Source organism: Eschrichtius robustus, chromosome 19 (genome assembly GCF_028021215.1).
Source record: "Eschrichtius robustus isolate mEscRob2 chromosome 19, mEscRob2.pri, whole genome shotgun sequence".
In the NCBI taxonomy this organism is placed as follows: Eukaryota; Metazoa; Chordata; class Mammalia; order Artiodactyla; family Eschrichtiidae; genus Eschrichtius; species Eschrichtius robustus.
The window spans coordinates 57,006,750-57,032,094 of record NC_090842.1 but is presented as its reverse complement, the minus strand read 5'-3'; the positions used below and the strand labels follow the sequence as shown (position 1 = coordinate 57,032,094).

Here is a 25,345-nt window from a genome sequence, read left to right as displayed (position 1 = left end):
TTCAAAGAAATCAAAGATAGAAAAACTTTTACATTTACCTACATAGTTCCCATTTCCAGTGCTCATTATTTATTTGTGTATATCTAGGTTTCCATCTGGTATCATTTTTCTTCTATTTGAAGAACTTCCTTTAACTCCAAAGTTAAAGGAAGTTAACTCTTTAACTCAGTAAAAGTCTGTTGGTGATAAGTTCTCTGTTTTTGTTCATTAGAGGATTTGTTTTAAATTCACTTGAGAAAGATATTTTATTTGGGTATAAAATTTTAGGTTGACAGTTTTTTTCCTTTTCAGCTCTGTAAGATATAATTCCATGGTCTTATGGTATGCATAGTTTCTGATAAGAAATCATCTTTGTTCCTCTTTTCCTAACATGAGTTTTTCTTTGGCTGCTTTTAAGATTTTATGTTTAACTACAGTTTTCAGGAATTCAATTTTTATGACTTTCAGTGTGGTTCTTGGACCTGTAGTTTATAGTTTTATCACACTGAGAAAATTATCAGCCCTTATTCCTTTCAAAATAAATGTTTTTCCCCTTTTCCTTTTTCAATTATGTGTATATTAGCCCATTTAATATTATCTCACAGGTAAATGAAGCTCTGTTACCTTTTATTTTATTCTATTTTTTAAATGTTTCAGTATCTTGTTTTATTTGGAAATGATCTAGCTATTCAATAAACTTCCATCACTTTATTTAGCACAACTCTAGAATTTCAAGTTGCCAAAATCTGGAAAGACTATTTTAGATAGATGTTCTAAACATAATTATTCTTTTTTTTTTTAACATCTTTATTGGAGTGTAATTGCTTTACAATGTTGTGTTAGTTTCTGCTGTACAACAAAGTGAATCAGCTATATGTATACATATATCCCCATATCCCCTCCCTCTTGCATCTCCCTCCCAAGCTCCCTATCCCACCCCTCTAGGTGGTCACAAAGCACTGAGCTGATCTCCCTGTGCGATGCAGCTGCTTCCCACTAACTATCTATTTTACATTTGGTAGTGTATATATGTCGATGCTACTCTCTCACTTCATTCCAGCTTACCCTTCCCCCTCCCCGTGTCCTTAAGTCCATTCTCTACGTCTGCATCTTTATTCCTGTCCTGCCCCTAGGTTCATTAGAACCTTTTTTTTTTTTTTTTTAGATTCCATATATATGTGTTAGCATACGGTATTTGTTTTTCTCTTTCTGACTTACTTCACTCTGTATGACAGACTCTGGGTCCATCCACCTCACTACAAATAACTCAATTTCATTTCTTTTTATGGCTGAGTAATATTCCATTGTATATATGTGCCACATCTTCTTTATCCATTCATCTGTTGATGGACACTTAGGTTGCTTCCATGCCCTGGCTATTATAAATAGTGCTGCAATGAACATTGTGGTACATGTCTCTTTTTGAATTATGCTTTTCTCAGGGTATATGCCCAGTAGTGGGATTGCTGGGTCATATGGTAGTTTGATTTTTAGTTTTTTAAGGAACCTCCATACTGTTCTCCATAGTGGCTGTATCAATTTACATTCCCACCAACAGTGCAAGAGGGTTCCCTTTTCTCCACACCCCCTCGAGCATTTATTGTTTGTAGATTTTTTGATGATGGCCATTCTGACTGGTGTGAGGGGATACCTCATTGTAGTTTTGATTTGCATTTCTCTAATGATTAGTGATGTTGAGCATCTAAACATAATTATTCATTTTTTGGAAAAATTAATTATTTATTTATTATTTATGGCTGTGTTGGGTCTTCGTTTCTGTGCGAGGGCTTTCTCTAGTTGGGGCAAGTGGGGGCCACTCTTCATCGCGGTGCGCAGGCCTCTCACTATCGCGGCCTCACTTGTTGCAGAGCACAGGCTGCAGACGCACAGGCTCAGTAGTTGTGGCTCACGGGCCTAGTTGCTCCGCGGCATGTGGGATCTTCCCAGACCAGGGCTCGAACCCGTGTCCCCTGTATTGGCAGACAGATTCTCAACCACTGCGCCACCAGGGAAGCCCAAAACATAATTATTCTTAATAGAGTTTACCTAAAAGCTCTGATCTCATTTACATTTTTTCCCCTTAAAATTTTCTTCACATCGAGGTACTCTCCTTGCTGAAAAATTTGCAGCAGATATAACAAGATTTTATTTAAATTTTATCAAAACTAGGTGCAATAAAAGTGTTATACTTAATATTGATGACTCTAAAGACATGTCTATATTAATCAAACCAACAAGCTTAAGCCACCTTCAATAGCAGATATCAATTCAGTACTGAATATTTCCCAGATCATGTGGTCCTAGAATTTATCTTGGCTAATTTTCTAGATATTTAGATTCAATTTGTAAGTGCTTACTCTTAAGTCAGTTAAATAGAGCTCATTTACAAGTTAACTTCCACATAAAGAAACAACCAGAAATCTCAGTTTTTCCGCATGAGTGTAAAAAGGCTTTCTTACCCCACTCCTGCCTTTTTTTTGTTTTTGTTTTTGTTTTGTCTCTAGAGATGGTTTAGATAAGTATTCCTGAGGGCCTGGGCACAGGGGAGAGAAAAACCAATTCCTTTTCATGAGAGCATAGCTGAGGATCCCCCAGTTTTATAACAATACCCTACGGGGGTGGGGGTGGGGGGCTACAAGATGGAACAGAGCTCTACTCGCCCGTAACAAGGCTAGTCCAAAAGGGAATATCCCAACCAGTGTTCCCACAGGCAAAGCCCGATGCAATAGGGTCCCCAGGTGTTGTCACATGTGAGCCCTGATATTCGTCTCAACCAGTCAATGCAAGTACTGAGACACATCCACACAAACAACAAACATGGTCCCACAAACAAAAGATCAGACAAGGTGTAGCCCAAAGATTCCATTTCTACTCCCAGACAAAGGCTTCCAAACAGATCGGCTCAGTTCTTGAAAGAGAACAAACGCAGAGTTGGCTCTCAGGGGGCCCAGAGTGGCTCAATTCCTACAAGGGAGTGAGCCCAGAGTAGCTAGCCCAGATGGAGTGGAGAGAATTCCCAGCCTGTCCATTCCTGTGACAAAACAATTCTAGCTGATAGTAATTCAGGGCACCATACAAAGGCCACCTCTGCTCACTTTTAAGAATATACATTGGCCAAACAGAATTACAATAGAATCTCATTCTTTTTTGTCATAGATTATAGGTTGACCAATCTGCCAAAATTTTCCCTGGAACCGAAGAAGAAGGGCTTTCCGTGTTTGATCGATAGACCACTCATGCATGGACAAAGAACAAACCAAAATCCTCACCAGCAACGGAATCCTCAAACCAAAAACCAAACAACACAAGGCTCAAATTGGCTTCCAAGTCCCACTTAGCCCATGACCCCTGTCCAAGCTGCGCACCTTCCAAATGGATTCCCCCAAACGGAAAATCCCCCAAATGGGAGCCAGGTCTCCCCCAAATGGACAGGGCCAAAGGGGCCACAGCGTGCACGATGGGGGACTTACCCAAATGCTGGCCGAGGTGTTGCCAGCAACGTCCCCAACGCTACTTTTCTGCTTCCTCAAAATAATTCCTCGGAGTAGGAAGTCCAGGGCAGTCCAGGCAGGAGGAAGAGAGGAACATCCTCAAGGCAAAGATGGCCTTGGCAGCTGCTAGGGCGGTCTCTCTCCCACCGTCTACTCCCGCCTCAGAGTTCCAGCTGCCAAGATTACGGATGGGGTATGACTGGGGCTCGGCCTTTCCAGACAAGGGTCCCAGGTGATCTGGCCTCTAAAGGAATTCTCCAACCCTCCGCTCCCCCAAAAGAGGCTGGCATGGAAAAAACCTTGGAGCATCTGATCAAGCCAAGGGACCCCCCAACCTGGGACCATCCCTGAGTGGTCCCCACATTGGACACCAAAATTGATGCCGAAAGCTCAGCTTCTCTGTACACCGGTGTTGAAGTGAATCCCTGAGACAGAGTTTTGGGTGAAGTAGAAAAGGAGAGCTTTATTACTTTGCCAGGCAAAGGGGGATACAGTGGGCTTCGGCCTCGAAAAACTGTCCCCTCCATTACCTTTTAAAAGTTCAATTTTTTTTTTCTCTTTTGTTTCACTTTGGGTAGTTTCTATTAATATTTTTTCTAGTTCACTGATTTTCATTTCTCCAGTGTGTAATTTATTGTTAATCTCATGTAGTGATTAAACAAACAAACAAAAGATATATGGGTCTGTTTTATTGACTATTTTTCCTTCTGTTTAAAGGACATATTTTTCTGGTTTCTTGGCTTATCTAATAATTTTTAATTGGATGATGGACATTGTCAGTTTTACTCTCTTGAGTGCCTGGATTTTACTTTCTTTTTTAAAAGAAGTATTAGGCATTGTTCTGATGTGTATTTAATTTACTTGTGGTTCAGTTTGATTCTTTCAAAGCTTACATTTAAGCTTTGTTAAGTAAGTGTAGAATAACTTCTTTATAGAGATATTTAGTCCAACTACTAAGGTGTGGGTGGCCCTCCTAGTGCCTCTACTGAATGCCCTAAGTGATCAGTGAGGACTCTCTTTTCTGGCTGGTCATATCTTGAGCACCTTCCAGCTTTGAATGAGCTCTGGGAACTGTTTAGTTCACAGTTACCTGGTTTTTATATGTGCAGTTTTATGGAGTTTCACCCTATGCATGCACAACTTAGTGTTCAGCAAAGATTCAAGGGGTCCCCATGCAGATTTCTGGAATTCTTTTTCTACATAGCTCCGCTTCTCTCTCATTGCCTTTTGAGTCCATTATATACATTCTTAGTTTTCTGTCATGTCAATTCAACCCAATATTTCTTTCTTTATTTCTCTCTCTTGTGTAATTTTCTGGTTAATCCTTTCAGTCTCCTTCAATAACTTTAATTCCTTTCTTATTTCATCCCATCACCCTGACCTGGAAAAACCTCAGCATTAGTTGAATCTAGTGTCCATTTTTTTTCCCTGTGGCTACACTATGGTAGTTTTGTGCAGCTGAATACACAACTAGGTAGATTGGTGTCAGCATAAATATTTAATCGCCAATAACCTGAACTCCTCTTATGATTCTGCCCTACAGATCTCTTCTGTTTCATGTTTCAACTCTGCATGCCATTATCTACTGCTGTGCTTTCAGATATTCTTAATTATCCTCAAGTCTCCATGCTTCAGATATGCTTTTCAGATATGCTTGTCTCCTGAATCATAAAGAAGCTGAAGTCATCTGTTGAGAAATCCCTCCATTTCCTTTCACAATTCAGAATAATCCTCACTTTACATCCATTCTTTTTTCCTAATTTATGTTAAGTTGGTAATATACCCCTTTTAAAAACTGTGATTAATTTCTTTACTTATGCATGGACCCCACTCTTTTTTTTTGCTAATAATGGACTTTGATCTAATGAGTATTAAATTTATATTTACCGTAATTCAACAAGTCCTGATCTACCAGCTCTTACCCATCAGAATTTAAATTCTCCCTTCACCCCATGAAGTTCTGGTTACTCTTGCTGAGAGTATGATCTGTACTCCCCTCCATTTCCTCACTCCCATGCCCTCTGACTCCATAGTAAGTTGATTTTCCATCACACAGCCCCATCTAATTTATTTTACCTTTTATAATGGGTTCTCTGTCAATACCTGTTACCTTATTTAGATGTCCCCCACTCTCTCTCCTTGAGAAAGGCCTCTCTTTTTCTTACCAAATCTTTAATAGGTAGAATTCATCAAGGTCTTAGGAATCTAAGAATTCTCTTCTAGGAAATATACCCCTCAGAGATTTTCAGAATATAGGCAGGGTCATATGTTTATTCTCTAAGTTTTCACTTTTTAGGACTCACAATTATTTGTCCTCATCCCTGTAGGGAGTGCAGAAAAAAATGTTTTCTTCCAATTACTTCTGACAGCATCTTGGGATAGTCTCTTTAAACACTCATAGTTAATTTGGATTATTAGTGTGCTTAGAAAAAATGTTTAGAGATTTTTCTTGGAGGCACTGTCATTGATGCTACAAATAACATAATAATCACAGCTCTAGAGAGGTGAGGTCAGGAAAACCAAACTTATAACCGAGGGTTCAGCTTTTCCCTCCCACGATAAATCTGGTAAACATTGGGTCCAGCATCCCGGAACAAAGGTTACTCAGGTGAGGGGAGTTTTATTTTGGACTTAGAAACTATCTGGGGGTAAAAAAGAAGTGAATATTTGGAGATGGGAATCTACACAAGGTATGGATAATAATACCTTCTCATGAGAATATGCAAGAGTCCCTGAGAGAGTCAGTGTGAAGGGCTGTTCTCTGATCATTGCAGAGATTCTATTCCTCTCACTCACTTGCCTACAAAGTCATCTCAATTCTTTCCCTGCATTAGTTCTGTCCAAATTTTCACCTCTGTCCTTTGATTAAACTGTCTTAGTTTGAGATTCCCTAAGCATGGGGTCAAGATGAGTTAAACGTATAATAGAGAAAATTAGAGGGCACTGATTATCTTAAATAAATGTTTGTGTCTTCTGTTTCCACTGGACCTTATCTGGGTGAGACTGAATTTGGGAAATTCATTTATACTGAAAAGTTCTGTGTGTGCACTTCATGAAGATTTTAAGACATTGTCTGAATCTTTACTAGAATTGGTGCACTAGGAAATTACATTATTGTAGATTTTGATCTTCAAATCAAAATGGAATTAATTAACCTTGGAATTAATGCCAAATTCAATTACAGAAGAAGGCATGTTTACCAGTGAATATCCTCACAGCTGGGTCTTCATTTCTAATGGCATGCTTGGGTCCAAGACTTGATTCTGAGATGTGATATTGGTTCTGCAATCAGAAATCTGATGTACAGGATTTATCATCAGCTACAATACTCTCTTGGTCAGCTGCACCTCTGCTGCATGTGGGTGTCTGGTTCCTGCTCTTTCTGATGTTTTTTGCCCTGAAATTTATTTGCCTGTAAGATTTGATTTGGCAGTTCATTCACCAGTTTGTCTAGTCCCTCATACTGAACAGTTATTTTCTCACTTGTTGATTTTCCTATCTATAATTTTTTTCTGAAACTTCATTCTGAACCATTGATATGTTTAACTATTCTTCATTTGTACCACACACTTTAATTGTTGTATTAAGTTTTAAGAAATCGGGCAGGTCAATCCACTTCATCATTATTATTTTTAAAGAATGACTTGGTTTCTGTATGTTTGAAAATTTCGATAATAAAGTGTTGGGGGAAATGACTTGGATTTTCTTGTGCAATTATAGTTAAATTTTGAGGCAAATTGCCTAGTTCCCTCCAAATTATCTTGCTGTTTTGATTGATATTGAATTGAATCTACACCTTCGAAGAAGTTTCAAATCTTAATGACATGTTATATCTTCCCATCCAAGAACATGGAATGTAGTTCTGCTCATTTAAGATTCCTCTTATGCTATTTAATTTTTCACTTTTATATTTCCAGCACATCACTGACCTAGTTTACTCCTAAGATTTTAAAGTGTTTATTCACAGTATATTTTAAAATTTTGCACATTTGTGTAATGTTTGGGCAAATTACTAGCTTATTACTTCTAAAATATTTCAGTTATGTAGCAGAGCAGCTCCTTCACTGCTATCTGTTGAAAGTCAGCCCTCGACACAGGGGTTTGTAAAGAAAAAAAAAAAAGAAGAAAGAAGATAAAATTTTAAAAAAGAAAAAGAAAAAAGAAATGTAAAAAATTTCAGTTGGTTCTTTGAATGTAACACATAAAATAATCTAATTTTCAAAAAGGAATAATTTTTTATGCCATTTTATTGAAGTGAGAAACACATTGAATGCTTGTGTGCCTGTGGTCATGTTAGTCTTTTTTCCTAATGGAATGAGGTTGCTTCCAGTGTTCGTTCTCATTGTACTCTTGGAATGTATCTCTGTTATGTGGCATCATTATTAAGATATACTGCTCAGGAATTCCCTGGTGGTCCAGTGGTTAGGACTCTGCGCTTCCATTGCAGAGGGCGTGGGTTCGATCCCTGGTGGGGGAACTAAGATCCCCCACGCTGCGTGGAGCAACCAAAAAAAAAGAAAAAAGATATATTGCTCGATTCAGCTTAGGTCCTTGATTCAAAAGTTGTATTCAAAAATTGAATTGGTTTATAGAAAGATAATGTTAGAGAGTATTTGATAGGATCCAGTGCAACATAAGACACTTGAATGCCTGTTTCTCAGAAAGGCCAAGCTTTTGCATAAACAAAAACAAACAAAACCCCCCAATCAAGCAAGGATATGCAGTTTTTTTTTTTGTTTTTTTTTTTTAAAGTTTAATTTAATTAATTAACTTATTTATTTATGGCTGTGTTGGGTCTTCGTTTCTGTGCGAGGGCTTTCTCCAGTTGTGGCAAGTGGGGGCCACTCTTCATCGCGGTGCGCGGGCCTCTCACTATCGCGGCCTCTCCTGTTGCGGAGCACAGGCTCCAGACGCGCAGGCTCAGTAGTTGTGGCTCACGGGCCTAGTTGCTCCGCGGCATGTGGGATCTTCCCAGACCAGGGCTCGAACCCGTGTCCCCTGCATTGGCAGGCAGATTCTCAACCACTGCGCCACCAGGGAAGCCCCGGATATGCAGTTTTGAATAACACAATGAGAGAGCTTAATGTGCTCTTTTAAACTATTAAGTAGAGAATCTGCATTCCATGTTAAGAAACCTATTAACATAAAGGACATATTAAAATAACTTTTGAGGTGAAAATAACGACTCCATTCATTTGTTTATTCATTTATTCATGTAATACATATTTGTTGACTGCCTACTAGTGACAGATTGTTCTAGACCGTAGATATGGACTGAAAACAAGGTAGATAAGATCCCTACTTTCATGGCTCTTGTGTTTCTATTGGAGGAAACTGTCTTCCTTCGATAGAAATAAGATAATACAATGAGATAATTTCAGTTGTTGTAAGTATTATGAGGGCTATACTGGGTGATTAAGAGAAACAAACCTTAGGGATGGATTTTTTTCTTTCTTTCTTTTTTGGCTGCACCAAGCAACTTTCAGGATCTTAGTTCCCCAACCAGGGATTGAACCCGCGCCCTCGGCAGTGAAAGCGCAGAGTCCTAACCACTGGATTGCCAGGGAATTCCCTAGGGGTGGATTTTTATGCATGACATTAGAATAGGGTTCCCAGAAAGGAGATTTTAAAGAAATTATGGTGAGAACCGTATTTCTCTTGACTTGAAGAAATTCATGCATTTGTTCTGTTTCTCTCCAGGTTCTGTGGATCTGAGCATAATTATCATACCCCAGCCACTGAAGGAATGATTTCTGTTGATGTGGCAATAGGTATGGTCATCCTCGCTCAGACTGGAATAGGAACTGTGGGGAATGTTTCACTCCTTTGTCATTATATCTGCTCCCTTTTTAAGATACATGGATTAAGACCATTAGAGCAAATAATCAACCATCTTGCTTTAGCCAATACTTTGACCCTAATTTGTGGAGGAATCCCTCCGACACTGGCAGCCTTTGAGTTGAAATATTTCCTAAATGACATCGGATGTAAACTTATCTTTTATTTTCACAGAGCGGCCTGGGGAAATTCCCTCAGCATCACCTGACTTTTGGGTGGCTTCCAGGCCTTAAGTATTAACCCCACAAACTCCAAGTGGGCAGAACTCAAATTCAGATCCCCAAAGTATATTACTTCTCTGTGTATCCTGAGCTGGATGTTTCATTTGCTGGTCAATGACATAGTTCCCATGAGAATGACTGGACAAAAGAACAGCAGAAATAACAGTGTGAAGTCAAATCTTGGATATTGCTCTTGTCTGTTTATTAACACAATTACAGAATCAGTATGTTCAGTTATTTTCTCCTCTATTGATGTTATTTGTTTGGGACTCATGATATGGGCGAGTGGATCCATGATATGTTTCCTTCACGGGCACAAACAGCAAGTCCAATACATTCACAGCACTAGGCAACCACCCCACCCCAAATATCCACAGGAACCAGAGCCACAAAATCTATCATATTACTTGTGAGCAGTTTTGTCATATTTTATTCTTTCTCTTCTGCCTTTGAAATGTATGCTTATCTTTTTGACAGTCCACAGTTGTGGCTTGTGAACACCAGTGTGTTCCTAGTATCTTGTTTTCCAGCCCTCAGTCCCTTTTTGCTCTTAAAATGTAACACCCATATCTATCTCCAGCCTCTGCTCTTCCTGCTGAGGAAGTTGTAGAACTTACCCAGTTGCTGACAGCACTGTACAATATTCATTCATCCATTCGTCTCATACTGTGAAGTACCTTCTCTGTATCGTTCATGTTTTAGACACAGTGGTGGACAGCAAGTGTATCTGCTCCAGTAAAGTCTGTGGGGGAATCTAGATATCCAACAAACAATTACACAAATAATTATGTAATTGCAGATGTACAGAATGCTGCCATGAGGAGCTTGGGATAGTATGTTTCAGGATCTTGGAAAGCTTCCCTCTGTATCTGCAGTTTAGGCTACTTCCTGAATATTTTGGAGGATGTCGTCAGACTTAGTGGATGTTCCAGGCAAATGGAAAAGCATGTTGGAACACCATTTACAGGAAGAAACATAGAACATACAAAGAACGGAAAGAAATCCCACTTGCCTTGTGTGCCAAGAACAAGAGAATTCGGCATGAGCTGAGGTTATTGAGTTCAGGTCGGATAACAGTTTGCCAGGTTTACAGATTAGGTTAAGAACAGGTACCATGGATCCCAATAGTAATTTCAGGCTTTCATCAAGAAGATAAAAGGATTTAAAGTTTGTTTGTTTGTTGTTTTTTTATCAAGGAGAAAGAGGGCATTTAAGAAATTATCCAATTTGCCTAACAATTATGAGCGTAGCTTATTGCATTGAGCAAGAGTAAACTTGGGAAAAAGAATTAGGAGACTTTTGAAATAAACCAGATGAGAGAGGATGATGATTCTGATAAAGATGATGAAAATCAATGTGAAGGAGGAACACATGGACTTGAGAAACACTGCCTTAGAAGTACGCACTGAATTTGGTGACTGTTTCATAAGGGGTAGTTTAAGGCTGATGTGGACAATGTCTCGCAATTCTCTTAAGACTTGAGCAACTGGAGTGGTTGTAGTGGTGTTTCTTGATATCAAGAAACCGGCGAAGTTGTATTTTGGGTGTAAAGATATTGCACATTCTTTTTAGTATGTGGAGTGTGTTATGTCTCTAAGGCATCTGTGTTATGCACATGTCTAGTCATAGATCACCCACATGTATATATGAGTGGAGCACAGATAGAAGGTTTGCTGTGGAAATACACACTTGGCTGTCAACAACATATATTGGTAATAGGAGCTTGGGTAGGGTTGAAATAAGAGAAAGGGAAAATTAAGAGCAGAGAGAACAGGCCTGAGACATAGTAACAAGTAAGCTTCTTTTAAAGATCAGATAGAGGAGGTGGATCTACACTTTTAGTTCCTTCATTCATTTATTCATTCATCTTATCCAGTATATTCAATGACTGCTTACTGTATGCCAGTCCCTGTTATAGGTGATATTGGATATAGTAATAAATAAGATAGGAAAAAAAATAACGGTCCTTCTGGAGTTTACATTCTACTGGGAGTGGCAGAAGATGTTAAACAAACAGATAACACTGTAGTATTTCAGTTTGTGGTTAAGTGCTCTGTTGAAAAGTGTCAGATAGGAGGGGGAGAAGGAATGCCCTGGGTGATTCCGTTTTAAATAATCTGGTCAGGAGATCCCTCCCTGAAACTGTGATGTTTGAAGAGTCCAGAATGACTTGAGGGAGGAAGTAATGCATATAGCCCATGGCAAGGATGTAGAGCGTGGAGGGAATAGGGAGAGGAAAGACTGAGGAAGGGCCATTATTGGTGTGTTGAAGGAATAGCAAGGTGACCAGTGTGGCTGCAGGGAGACACGGGAATGAGCAAGTAGTGGGAATTAAAAGTGCCAGCTTATGTGAAGTGTTGTAGGTAGTGTAACTATTTTGACTTTTATCCTAAAAGAGAAAGGGAACCATTAGAAGGTTTTGAGCAGAGGAATGCCATGATCTGATTTTTTTTTTTTTTTGGAAAGAATGATGGTGGTGGTTTTGTTTTGTTTTTTTCTCCTATTCTTACAATTGCAGTTTTATTACAATGAATGCAGCTCTGGAACTGCCAAATGGAAGAAGTGTGTAGTGTAAGGTATGTGTCTGGGAGGGGTACACAAGAGTTTCCACGCCTGCTCCTGGCACTCCGATGGTGGTGGTTTTATACTGTATCAATTTAGCTAAGCTGGCACCATGTTTCCAAGAACTCCCTTCCTGAATGGTTTCAGGTTAGGGTTGGCCGAGGTGACATTTGTGCCATATTTAGAAGCTGGAAGAGAAGAAGTGCCATGTATGCTCTGAAGGGCTGCGTGGGCCCCGCGCTGCCGCAGCGCTCCGCGTCGCTGCTCATCTGCTGGCGCCCCCTAGTGCTGGGCTGGCTGCGGGTGCTGGCCAGGGCAGGGTGCCAACTTCCACAGGTCACCCAGATTGTAGAAGTTGGAGGTTGTGAGACACCGACCCAGTTTCCACTTTGTCTTCACTCCCTCCTATTTCACTTCCAGCTTTTATACCCTGACCGCCCGGCCTGCCAACCTATAGTGACCTCAGGCCCACCGCTAGAGGCAGCAGTGTCCACTGTAGACGTCTTCACCAGCTCCCGAAATTGCGTCAGGTCTAATTCTTTTCTAAATAATTATTATTTTTTTTAAATTTTATTTATTTATTTATTTTTGGCTGTGTTGGGTCTTTGTTGCTGCGCGTGCGCTTTCTCTAGTTGCCGCCAGCGGGGGCTGCTCTTTGTCCGGGTGTGCGGGCTTCTCACTGCAGTGGCTTCTCTTGTTTCAGGACACAGGCTCTAGGCACGTGGGCTCAGTAGTTGTGGCTCGCGGGCTCTAGAGCGCAGGCTCAGTAGTTGTGGCGCAGGGCCTTAGTTGCTCCACGGCATGTGGGATCTTCCCGGACCAGGGATCAAACCCTTGTCCCCTTCATTGGCAGGTGGATTCTTAACCACTGTGCCACCAGGGAAACCCTATTTTTATTTTTTGGCCGTGCCACATGGCATGCAGGATTTTAGTTCCCCCAACAGGGATGGAACCCGTGCCCCCTGCAGTGGAAACGCAGAGTCCTAACCACTGGACTGCCAGGGAATTCCCCTTTAAAAATTATTTTTAAAATTGAAGTATAGTTGACTTACAATGTTGTGTTACTTTCCAGTGTACAGCAAAGTGTTTCAGTTATACATATGTATGTATTCTTTTTCACATTCTTTTCCATTATAGGTTATTACAAGATATTGAATATAGTTCCCTGTGCTATACAGTAGGTGCTTGTTGTTTATTTTATATATAGTAGTGTGTATCTGTACATCCCAAAGTCCTAATTTATCCCCCTCCCCTTCCCCTTTGGTAACCCTACTTTTTTTTCTATGTCTGTGAGTCTATTTCTGTTTTGTAAATAAGTTCATTTGTATCATTTTTTTAAGATTCCACATATAAGTGATATCATATGATATTTGTCTTTCTCTGTTTGACTTACTTTACTTAATATGATAGTTTCTAAGTCCATCCATGTTGCTGCAAATGGCATTATTCCATTCTTTTTTATGGATGAGTAATATTCCATTGTATATACATACCACATCTTCTTTATCCATTCATCTGTCAATGGACATTTAGGTTGCTTCCATATCTTGGCTATTTTAAATAATGCTGCAATGAGCATTGGGGTGCATGTATCTTTTTAAATTAGAGTTTTTGTCTTTTCCAGGACTGTGATTGCTGGATCATATGGTAACTCAATTTTTAGTTTTTTTTAAAGGAACTGTTCTCCATAGTGGCTGCACCAATTTACGTTCCCACCAACAGTGTAGGAGGGCTCCCTCGAAAGGTCTAATTCTTATAAGAAATCTCCTGTTCCATATCCCTCCCAGTGGTTCTGCTTCTCTGATTGAATCCTAACAGATACAATGATGTTCCTCCTTCTTCTCGCTCTGGAGATCAAAGCAGGAGACTAGAGATCATTTAGAAGGCAAACGGTAATAATCCAGGGGAGGTACGATGGACTAGTGTCATCGTAGTGGACGTGGTGAGCATTGTTCAAATTTGCATAGATTTTTATGCATTTGCCTTTTTTCTCTTCTGGCAAACACAAGTCTTTATTGTCCTGTTATTTCTGTGCTGGCTTCTAGCACCGATGAGATTTATAAAAGTTCCAGGCTCTTATTTATTTGACTTGATGTCTTTTTTTCCCCCACCAATTTTATGGCAGTATAATAACATTCATAAGGAAAAAGGTCCAAATCATAAGTCTGCAGACCACTACATTTTCACCATTTGAACACTCTCCTGAAACCAAAACCCAGATTAAGAAACAGAATAATACCAACATCCCAGTACAGTCCTGACTTACAATTTTTCAGTGTTAAGATGGTGTGAAAGCAAATTGCATTCGCTAGAAAGTGTTCTTTGAATTTTGAATTTTGATCTTTTTCCTGGATAGTGATATGCGGGATAATACTCTCACATGATGCAGGGAGCCTCCGCTTCCAGCCAGCCCCGCCATCACAAGGATAAACAACTGGAACACTTACAACCATGCTGTACCCATACAGCCATCCTGCTTTTCAATTTCAGTACAGTATTCTATAAATTACATGAGATATTCAACACTTTATTATAAAATAGACTTTGTGTTAGATGATTTTGCCCAACTGTAGGCTAATGTAAGTGTTCTGACCACTTTTAAGGTAGGCTAGGCTAAGCTATGATGTTTGGTAGGTTAGGTGTATTAAATGTATTTTCTACTTATATTTTCAACTTATGATCGGCTTATTGGGATGTAAACCTACATAAGTTGAGGAAGACCTGTATCTGTTTTTATGCCATAATAGAGTCGCTAATCCCAAAGCTAACCACTGTCTAGATTTCTAACAACACCATAGTTTAGTTTGACTGTATTTGACCTTTGTGTAAATGGAAAGACAGCTTGTATACTCCGTTGTATCTGACTTCCATGGCTCAACATTATTATTCTGAAACTCACACGTGTTATTGCATGTCGTTGAAGATATTTTATTCTCATATCTGCATATTATTCCATTGTATAGATCGAAGACAACTTAATCTTTCTAATGTACATGTTCATTTGGCTTTTTTCTGGATTTGGCTATTAGAATAGTGCTGTTAGGAATATGTTTGTACATATCTTTGGGGACTTGTATACATGAATTTCTTCTGAGAATATAGCTCGAGGAAAATTGCTGGATCATTTGGTAGGTATATCTTAGCTTTAGTAGACAATGCCAAAGAGTTTTCCAAAGTGGTTGTACCAGTAAATTGATATTTTCATCAGCAGCATTTGAGAATTCTGTTGCTCCAAATATTCCCCCAATATTTGGTATTGTCTATTTTTTCATTCTAGCCAAACTGATGGGTGATATCACACTATGATTTAATTTTAATTTCCCTATGACTACTTAAGTTAAAAATCTTTGTATATATTTTTTGTCATTTGGCTGTCTTCTTCTGTGAGGTTCCTTCTAAAAATATTATTTTTTTCTATTGATTACCTCCCTTTTTCTTATTCATCATTAAGAAATCTTTATACATTCTCAGTACGAGTCCATTGTAGGATATATTCAGTGTAAGTATCTTCTTCCACTCTTTGCCTTATCAGTTTCTTATTCATTTATACTCTAAACAGAATTTCTTAATTTTAAAGTAGTCCATTGTATTATTTTACCCCTTAAGTTGGTGCTTTTGGTTTCCTGTTAAGGAAATCTTTGCATACTCCAAGGTTATTATCATATTTTTATCTGCTTTCATCTAAAACTTTTATTGTTTATACTTTCACATTTACATATATAATATATATAATTTCATTGTTGTGGATGACGTGAGGCAGCTGTCAAAGACTTTCTTTTCTTATGGCTAGCCAACCATCCAGGCACCATTTAGGTACTTCCAGTGTACTTCAGGTCTCTTTTATCATTAATCAGGTGGCAATATATTTGTACGTCAGTTTCTAGACTCTCTACTCTCTTCCATTGATCTGTTAATCCTTGTTTCTCTATCACATTATCTTAATTGTAATAGCTTTGTAATAAGCCCTGCAGCTTTGTTCTTTTTCTTCAGTCTTGCCTTAGTCATTCTTTGCTCTTTACATTCCATATATACTTTTAGAATCAGCTTATGAATTTTCACAAACAGTCCTGCTGGAGGTTTGCCTGGGATTGCACTGAATACATAGGTCAGTTTGGCAGAACTGATATTCTAAAAAATTGAGCATTTCAATCTATAAACACAGTATATCCTCCACTCATTTAGTTCTTATTTGATTTTTCTCAGGAGTGATTTGTGGTTTTTCAGTGTAGAGGTCTTATACATTGTTTGTTAGATGTTTTCTTAGATATTTGATGTTTTCGATGCTATTCTAAATGGCATCACTTTTAAATTTTCATTTTATATTTCTTTGGAAAGTGCATAGAAATAAAATCAGCTTTGTGTTTTGAATTTGAATTCAGCTAAATTAACATTGCTAAATTATAACATATTGCTATAGATTCTTATTTTCTATGTGTATTATCATGTCATCTGTGAATAATAACAAGTTTATTTATTTTCATTTAATCTATATGCCTTGTATTCATTTGTTTTGCCTTAAATGCATTAGATGGGGCCTCCAACAAAGTGGTGAGAATGGGCATACTTGCTTAATTCTAATCTTAGGGGGGAAAGCTTTCAATTTTCACCATTAATTATAATAATTCACCATTAATTATGATTTGCTATAGAAATTTTAGATGATATTTGTAAGAATAAGGAAGGTTTCTTCTGTTCTTATTTGTAAGGGTTTTGCTCTTCTTTTTTTTTTTTTTTTTTTTTTTGGTTGCACCCTGTGGCTTGCAGAACTTCCCTGACCAGGGATCAAACCCGTGCCCCCCTTGAACTGGAAGCACGGAGCACGGGGTCTTAACCACTGGACTGCCAGGGAAGTCCAAGGATTTGCATTCTTGAACATACCCTTCTTGGTCATGATATGTTATGCTTTTTATATATTTTTTGATTTGTTAATATTTTAACAAGGATCTTTACATCTATGTTTATGAGGTGAATCTTGAAATGTCCTTGTCAGGTTTTATTATCAGAATTACTGAACTTTTAGAATGAGTTGGGAAGTGTTTCCTCCTTTCTCTTCTCTCAGTGAGTTTGTATAAGTCTGATGTTATTTCTTTCCTAATTGTTGAGAAGAAATCACTGGTGAAGCAGTCCAGGCATGGAGTTTTCTTGTGGGAAAGTTGAAAAATAGTGGTCCAATTTCCTTAATAGAGTTAGGAGAATTCAGAGTTTCTATTTCTTTTTGTGTCAATTATCATAGGTTTTATTTTTCAAGAAAATTGGGCATTTAAGTTGTCAAATATTGAAAAGTTGTTTACTGAATTCTCATTATCTTTAAAAATGTCTATAGGGTCTGTATTCAGGTCCCCATTATCATTCCTGATATTGATAAATTTTCCGCCCTCCCTTCCTTCCTTTCTTCCTTTCATATACATTGCTAGAGATTTTTCAATTGTGTTAATTTTTAAAATTCTCTAGTGTATATTTGTTTTTTTTTTTAATTGAAGTATTGTTGATTTACACTGTTGTGTTAATTTCTGGTGTACAGCAAGGTGATTCATTTATACACTGAGTCACTTATATTCAGAATGTGTATATATATATTCAGAAATATATATATTCTGAATATATATATATACATATGTGTATTCTTTTTCAGATTCTTTCCCATTAAAGGTTATTACAATATTATATATTTGTTTTATACTTCACTGACTTCTGCTCTTATCTGTGTCATTGTCATTCCCTTTTTTTTTTTTTTTTCAGAAATTCACGGTCCTTTATTTATTTATTTATTTATTTATGACTGTGTTGAGTCTTCGTTTCTGTGCGAGGGCTTTCTCTAGTTGCGGCAAGTGGGGACCACTCTTCATCGCGGTGCGCGGGCCTCTCACCATCGCGGCCTCTCTTGTTGCGGAGCACAGGCTCCAGACGCGCAGGCTCAGTAATTGTGGCTCACGGGCCCAGTTGCTCCGTGGCATGTGGGATCTTCCCGGACCAGGGCTCGAACCCGTGTCCCCTGCATTGGCAGGCAGATTCTCAACCACTGCGCCACCAGGGAAGCCCTGTCATTCCCTTTTTATGTGTTCTTTGACTTGATTTGCTATTCCCTTTTTTTTTTTTTAGCTTCTGGTGATGAGAGCATACAATTTTCTGCTTTTCTTCTTTTAGAAAATGTTTCTTTAAGGTTATAAATTGAGCTCTACATGCTCTAGCTGTCTCCCACAAGTTGGTATGCCATATATTTATCATTCAGTTGAAAATATTTTCAATTTCCCTTTTGTCTTCTCCTTTGACTTATGTTTTATTTACCAAGGTATTGCTTAATTTCCAAAGAGTTGTGGATTTTCTAGTTACCTTTTTGTTATTTCTCACTCAATTCCACCATGGCTAGAGAACATACTTTGTATTTTTTTCAGTCCTTTGACCTTTGTCAAGGTTTGCTTAATGACCCAGGTTATGATTAATTTTGGTAAATATTTTTGTGCAGTTGAAAACCAGATGTAGTCTTTCGTTGATTTGTTCAGTGTTCTTTGAACAGCAATTAAGTCATGTTTGCTAATTGCATTGTTCAGGTATTATATATCCCGGATGATTATTTGTCTGATTGTTTTATTGTCTATTAAGATATGTGTTAAAATCCCCCACTATGTGGATTTTTCTGTTTCTCCTTTTAGTTCTGGTGGGATTTGCCTTAGTCAAGAACATGAATAGTTCATCGTCAGTAACAGGCAGTAAGAAAGAATATATGGACACACATCCACTTAGATAGCTAGTTGACATAGTAAGAAGTTGTAGAATTTTTTTTTTTTTTGGTTGCAAGGTCATAAGCTGAGAGTAAAAACATGGGGGGAGGTTGGAATTTGGAAGAAAGAGGAGAGGTTAAGTAGTAGTCATTTAGGAGAGAAGATGGGTGAATGAGATGTGAGAATATTGTATGACTGCTATTGGGAGATAAAGTCCTCCATGGGAGTCTCACACTCCTTCATGTCTTGCGGAGTGTGCCAAGAATGCAAGGATCTCTTTTTTTTTTAAATTAATTAATTAATTTGTTTTTATTTTTGGCTGTATTGGGTCTTTGTTGCTGCTCAGGCATTCTCTAGTTGTGGCGAGTGGGGGGCTACTCTTCGTTGTGGTCGCCGACTTCTCATTGTGGTGGCTTCTCTTGTTGCGGAGCATGGGCTCTAGGCATGTGGGCTTCAGTAGTTGTGGCACACAGGCTCAGTAGTTGTGGCTCGCGGGCTCTAGAACGCAGGCTCAGTAGTTGTGACGCATGGGCTTAGTTGCTCCGCGGCATGTGGGATCTTCCCAGAGCAGGGCTCGAACCCGTATCCCCTGCCTTGGCAGGACGATTCTTAACCACTGCACCACCAGGGAAGCCCAGGATCTCTTTTAATTTGGGCTATTTCTCAGGGTTGTGTTTGCAGTGAGCACTGTGAGGGATGAGGTCTCCCTTTGGGACAAAGAGCAGGCTTGCTTACACTTTGCTATAAAACAGCAGGTTCTTAAAGCTCAGTGTTCTTATCCTGTAACACAGCTGGCTGCATGAGCAGGTGTTCATCTAGACATATCCATATTCTCCTCCGGGGACTTGGGGGCAAGGGGAACCAATGCAAAATATGCTGATATTAAAGCTGCTTTCCAAGGCATGAGTAATAAATCCCTTTGTTTCTTACTCAGGAGTCTAATGTCTTCTGACAGCATCCATGAAACATAACTGGCTACCTTTATTAGCTTCCAAGTAGGGAAAAATCAAATCCCAGACTTGATAACTGTCACTCAACTTTAAGTATCTTCATGAGGTGAATGATCATGAACTTGAAGTAAGATCACTGAGCTTTTTTTCTTTGCTTAGTCTTGCTCAGTTGTGTGGATACAGGTATGGGATAGACTGAGCCTTAAATTTAAAATGTTGGGACTTCACTTATTATTTGTTGTCTTTTTTGATATTAGCCATTCTGGCAGGTGTTAGGTGATATCTCATTGTGGTTTTGATTTGCATTCCCCTAAAGGTTAGTGATGTTGCACATCTTTTCATGTGCCTGTTGGCCATTTGTATGTCTTCTTTGGAAAAATGTCTATTCAGGTTCCCTGCCTATGTTTTAACTGGGTTGCTTGTTATTTTGATGTTGAGTTGTATGAGTTCTTTGTATATTTTTGGATATTAACCCTTTATTGGATATATCATATGCAAATATCTTCTCCCATTCAGTAGGGATCCTTTTTGTTTTGTGGATAGTTTCCTTTGCTGTGCAAAAGCTTTATAGTTTGATGTGGTTCCATTTGTTTATTTTTGTTTTTGTTTCCCTTGCCTGAGGAGACATTATCTACCCCTCCCCCCATATTGCTAAGACCGATGTCAAAGAGCTTACTGCCTATGTTTTCTTCTAGGAGTTTTATGGTTTCTGGTCTTAAATTTAAGTCTTTAATCCATTTTGAGTTTATTTTTGTATATGGTGTGAGAAAGTAGTCCAGTTTCCTTAGCATGTAGCTGTTCAGTTTTCTCAACACCGTTTATTGAAGGGGCTGTCTTTTCCCCAATGTATATCTCTGCCTCTTTTGTCTAGATTAGTTCCCCATATAAGCGTGGGTTCGTTTCTGGGCTCTCTATTCTGTTCTACTAGTCTATATGTTTTTGTGCCAGTATTATACTGTCTGATTACTGTAGTTTTATAATACAATATAATTTTAAGTCAGAAATGTGATGCCTCCAGATTTGTTCTTACCGAAGATTGCTTTGGCTATTCAGAATCTTTTTATTTCTGTATGAATTTTAGGATTGTGTTTTCTATTTCTGTGAAAAGAGCCATTGGAATTTTGATAGGGATTGCATCAAATTTGTAAATCACTTTGTGTAATATGGACATTTTAACAATATTAATTATTCCAATTTATGAACATGGAATAACTTTCCATTTATTTGTGTCCCTTTGGGCTTCCCTGGTGGCGCAGTGGTTGAGAATCTGCCTGCCAATGCAGGGGACACGGGTTCGAGCCCTGGTCTGGGAAGATCCCACATGCCGCGGAGCAACTAGGCCCATGAGCCACAACTACTGAGCCTGCGTGTCTGGAGCCTGTGCTCCGCAACAAGAAAAAGGCCGCGATAGTGAGAGGCCCACGCACCGCGATGAAGAGTGACCCCCACTTGCCGCAAAGTTAGTATAAAAATCATTTGGATTTCTATATGTCAGAATGAAGATAGTTTTTAAATGCAATATAAACAATGAAACCATTTAAATAGCATAAAATATGTTGAACAAAGGATTTAATATATGTTAACAAATGTGCAAAACCTCTAAGAGGAAGCAATGTTATAAATTAGCGTAAATGTGATTAAAGCATTTTTACCTGAAAATGATGTACAATAACTTGAGGAAAGGGGTATTATATATAAAAACGATGCAGGGAAACAAAAGCAAGGATAAGATGATTAGAAAAGAGGTCAAGTATTGAAATTGAGAGGCAAATGTATCAAATGTAAATAAATATCAATTAAGGTGTAGAGAATAAAGAAGAGACATAAAAGAAAACATAAGTAAGGGGAGATATCAGCCAATTCATGGAATATATGGAATTTTCAAATAGTTACTAATAAACTGAAAAGTCAACATACAATGAAGAAAGTTTGATACAGTTTTTAAAGGAAACAAAATTGATCAAGACAATGAAACAGTACTGGAGCTGTAAGAGAGACTAAAGAATAAAAAATGAAAAAAATGAAGATAGTAAAACAACATATATGAAAGAAGGGAGAAATAGGGACAATAATGTAAGAAACAAGATAAAGTATACTTATGTCAAACAGAAAATTAACAGAAGGTTAAATTTGAAAAAACTGGAAGTCTCTGTAAAAAAGCTTAGGATGAGCAATGGGAATATTGAAAACGTCTTCATACCTCCATCTCATTCTCAAGGCTGAGTGACACAGATCCTTACTAAAAGCAGTTGGCTTCCTCAAGAATGTGGAACATCTTGAAAAACTGGGTTTGACTGGCAGACTGTATATCAGGGATGAGATGGCAAAACTTCTCCCAGTGCATCACCTTGTCACCTGCTGTCTTCATGACCTTGTTTATTGGGGATCATCTTGATGCACCCAGAGGAGCAACAAATTGCTCTCCCAGATGCAGAATGATTCTCCTGGTAAACTTATCACCATCTGAGTGCAAAGTCACCATCTGAGTGCAAAGTCACCATTTGGGGATGTACATTTTCCCCAGTTGAACTGCATCATAAAGTTAACTTCAGAATCCAGAAAAGTGATCAAAGTTAGTTTTCACTCATCTGATTGAAATTCCCACAGGACTTGATAAAATCTGACTTCGGATCAGCTCCCCAGAGAACACCTACACTTCCTCACCTCAGGCTGTTTTGCCTCCTGCTTTTACAGTTTGCTCTTTTCTACAGCTTTATTGAGATATAATTGACATGAAACAGTGTGTAAGCTTAAGGTGTACAATGTGATGATGAAAAAAATTTTTTTTAATTTTTTAAACAATTGTTAAAGGTCACACTCCATTTACAGGTTTTACAAAATATTGGCTATATTCCTTGTGTTGTACAATACATCCTTGTAGCCTATCTTACACCCAATAGTTTGTACATCCCACTCTCCCACCCCTATATTTTCCCTCTCCCCATCTCCCCACTGGTAACTAACCACTAGTTTGTTCTTTTTATCTGTGAGTCTGCTTCTTTTTTGTTGTACTGACTAGTTTGTTGTACTTTTGAGATTCAACATACAAATGATATCATATAGTATTTGTCTTTCTCTGTCTGACTTGTTTCACTTAGTGAAATCTTTTCAAAGAACTACCTGTTAGTTTCATTGATCTTTTATATTGTCTTTTGTCTCTATTTCAATTATTTTTACTCTGATCTTTATTATTTCTTTCCTTCTACTAATTTTGGATTTTGATTGTTCTTCTTTTCTAGTTTCTTTATGTGTAAGACTAGATTGACATTTTTCTTGTTTCCTGAGGTAGGCTTGCATCACTATAAATTTCTCTCTTAGAACTGCATTTGCTGTGTTTCACAGATTTTGGATTGTGTTTCCATTTTCATTTCTATCAAGGTATTTTTTGATTTCCTCTTTGATTTCTTCAGTGACCCATTGGTTGTTTAGGAGAATATTGTTTAGCCTCCATGTGTTTGTGTTTATTTGCAGGGTTTTTTTTTCATGTATTCGACTTCTAGTTCTGTATCATTGTGGTTGGAAAAGATGCTTGGTATGATTTCAATATTCTTAACTTTATTGTGACGTTTTGTGGCCTAGCATGTGATCTGCCCTGGAGAATGTTCCACGTGCACTTGAAAATAATATGTATTCTGCTGCTTTTGGATGGAATGTTCTGTATATATCTATTAAGTTCGTATGCTTTAATGTGTCATTTAAGGCAATGTATCCTTATTGATTTACTGTCTGGATGATCTCTTCAGTGGGGTGTTAAAGTCCCCTACTATTAATGTGCAAGCTTCCATTTCTCCCTTTATGTCTGTTAATATTTGCTTTATGTATTTAGGTGCTCCTCTGTTGGTTACATATATATTAACAATTGTTACATCTCATGTTGAATTGATCCCTTTATCAACATGTAATGTGCTTTGTCTCGTTACAATCTTTTTTTTTTAATGTATTATTTTTTTTGGCTGCTTTGGGTCTTCTTTGCTGCATGCAGTCTTTCTCTTGTTGTGGCGAGTGGGGGCTACTCTTCGTTGAGGCGTGTGGGCTTCTCATTGCAGTGGCTTCTCTTGTTGCAGAGCACAGGCTCTAGGGCGCATGGGCTCAGTAGTTGTGGCACGCAGGCTCAGTAGTTGTGGTGCATGGGCTTGGTTGCTCCATGGCATGTGGGTTCTTCCCAGACCAGGGATCAAACCTGTGTTCCCTGCATTGGCAGGTGGATTCTTAACCACTGCACCACCAGGGAAGTCCCTACAATCTTGTTTTAAAGTCTACTTTGTCTGATATAAGTATTGCTATCCCAGCCTCCTTTTCATTTCCATTTGCATGGAATAGCTTTTACTATCCCCTCACCTTCAGTCTGTGTGTCCTTAGATCTGAAGTCTCATGTAGCAGCATTTATGGGTCTCGTTTTTGTATCCAGTTAGCCACTTTATGTCTTTTGATTGGAGCCTTTATTCCATTTACATTTAAAGTAATTGTTGATAGGTACGTACTTACTGCCATTTTGTTAATTGTTTTAGGGTTGTTTTTGTCGTTCTTTTTTTGTTCCTGTCTCCTTCGTTTGTTCTCTTCCCCTTGTAATTTGATGACTATCTTTAGTGTTGTGTTTGGATTCCTTTCTCTTTTTCCTCTGTGTGTATCTATTATATATTCTTGGTTTGTGGTTATGATGGGAATCTATCTATCATCTATCTACCTATCTATCTATCATCTATCTATCTGAATATATTAAGTCAATGATCTCTTATGTTCAAACACATTCTAACAACTCTGCCTTTTTAACACACTCAATGTTTAATTTTTTAACATCATATTTTACATCTTTTTGTTTTGTGTATCCCTTCACTAATTATTGTGGATATAGATGATTTTACTAGTTTTGTCTTCTAACATTCCAACTAGCTTTATAAGTGATTTATCTACCAAGTTTACTGTATGTTTGCCTTTACCCATAAAGTCTTTCCTTTATACTTTTCATATTTCTGGTTCTGGTCTTTTCTTTTTTGCTTAGGTCAGAATTTATAGTTGTTTATATCTATGATCCACTTCAATTTAAATTTTTGTATGCTGTTAGGTATAGGTTGAGGTTAACTTCCCTACCAAGTTTAGCCAGTTGTTCCAGCACCATTTGTTGAAAGAACTGTCCTTTCCCCCACTGAATTACCTTGAAATTTTTGAGGAAAATCAAATGACTGTATAAGTGTAAATCTATTTCTTGATTCTCTATTTTGTTCCACTTATCTGTTTATCATTATACCAATACCACCTTGTCTTGATTATTCTAGCTGCATATTAAACCTTGAGTTCAGGTAGTATAAATCCCCCAGCATTGTTCCTCTTTTAAAATATTATCTAAGCATTCTAAGTCCTTTGCATTTCCATATATGTTTTACAATCAACTTAGCACCTTCTACAAAAATGCCTCTTGGGATTTTGATTACCTTCCATTGAACGTACAGGTAAATTTGAGGAGAATTGCCTTTCATACATTTTTGGGTCTTCTCACCCATGATTATGGTGTATCTTTCCATTTATTTAGGTATTCTCTAGCTTCTCTCAGCAAAACTGTATAATTTTTAAGCAGTCGTCCTGCATGC

General features: G+C 38.1%; 1 long non-coding RNA gene across 2 annotated transcripts in view; it reads left to right on the top strand.

Annotated features, from left to right (window-relative positions):
- The window catches only part of LOC137753245 (uncharacterized), a 64,068-nt gene extending 59,943 nt beyond the window's left edge, over positions 1 to 4,125 (top strand). For both annotated transcript variants that reach the window (XR_011071422.1, XR_011071423.1), the window contains exon 4: positions 3,136 to 4,125. This is a non-coding gene — a long non-coding RNA (uncharacterized lncRNA). The remainder of the gene's footprint in view (positions 1 to 3,135) is intronic.
- Positions 4,126 to 25,345: the final 21,220 nt, after the last annotated feature.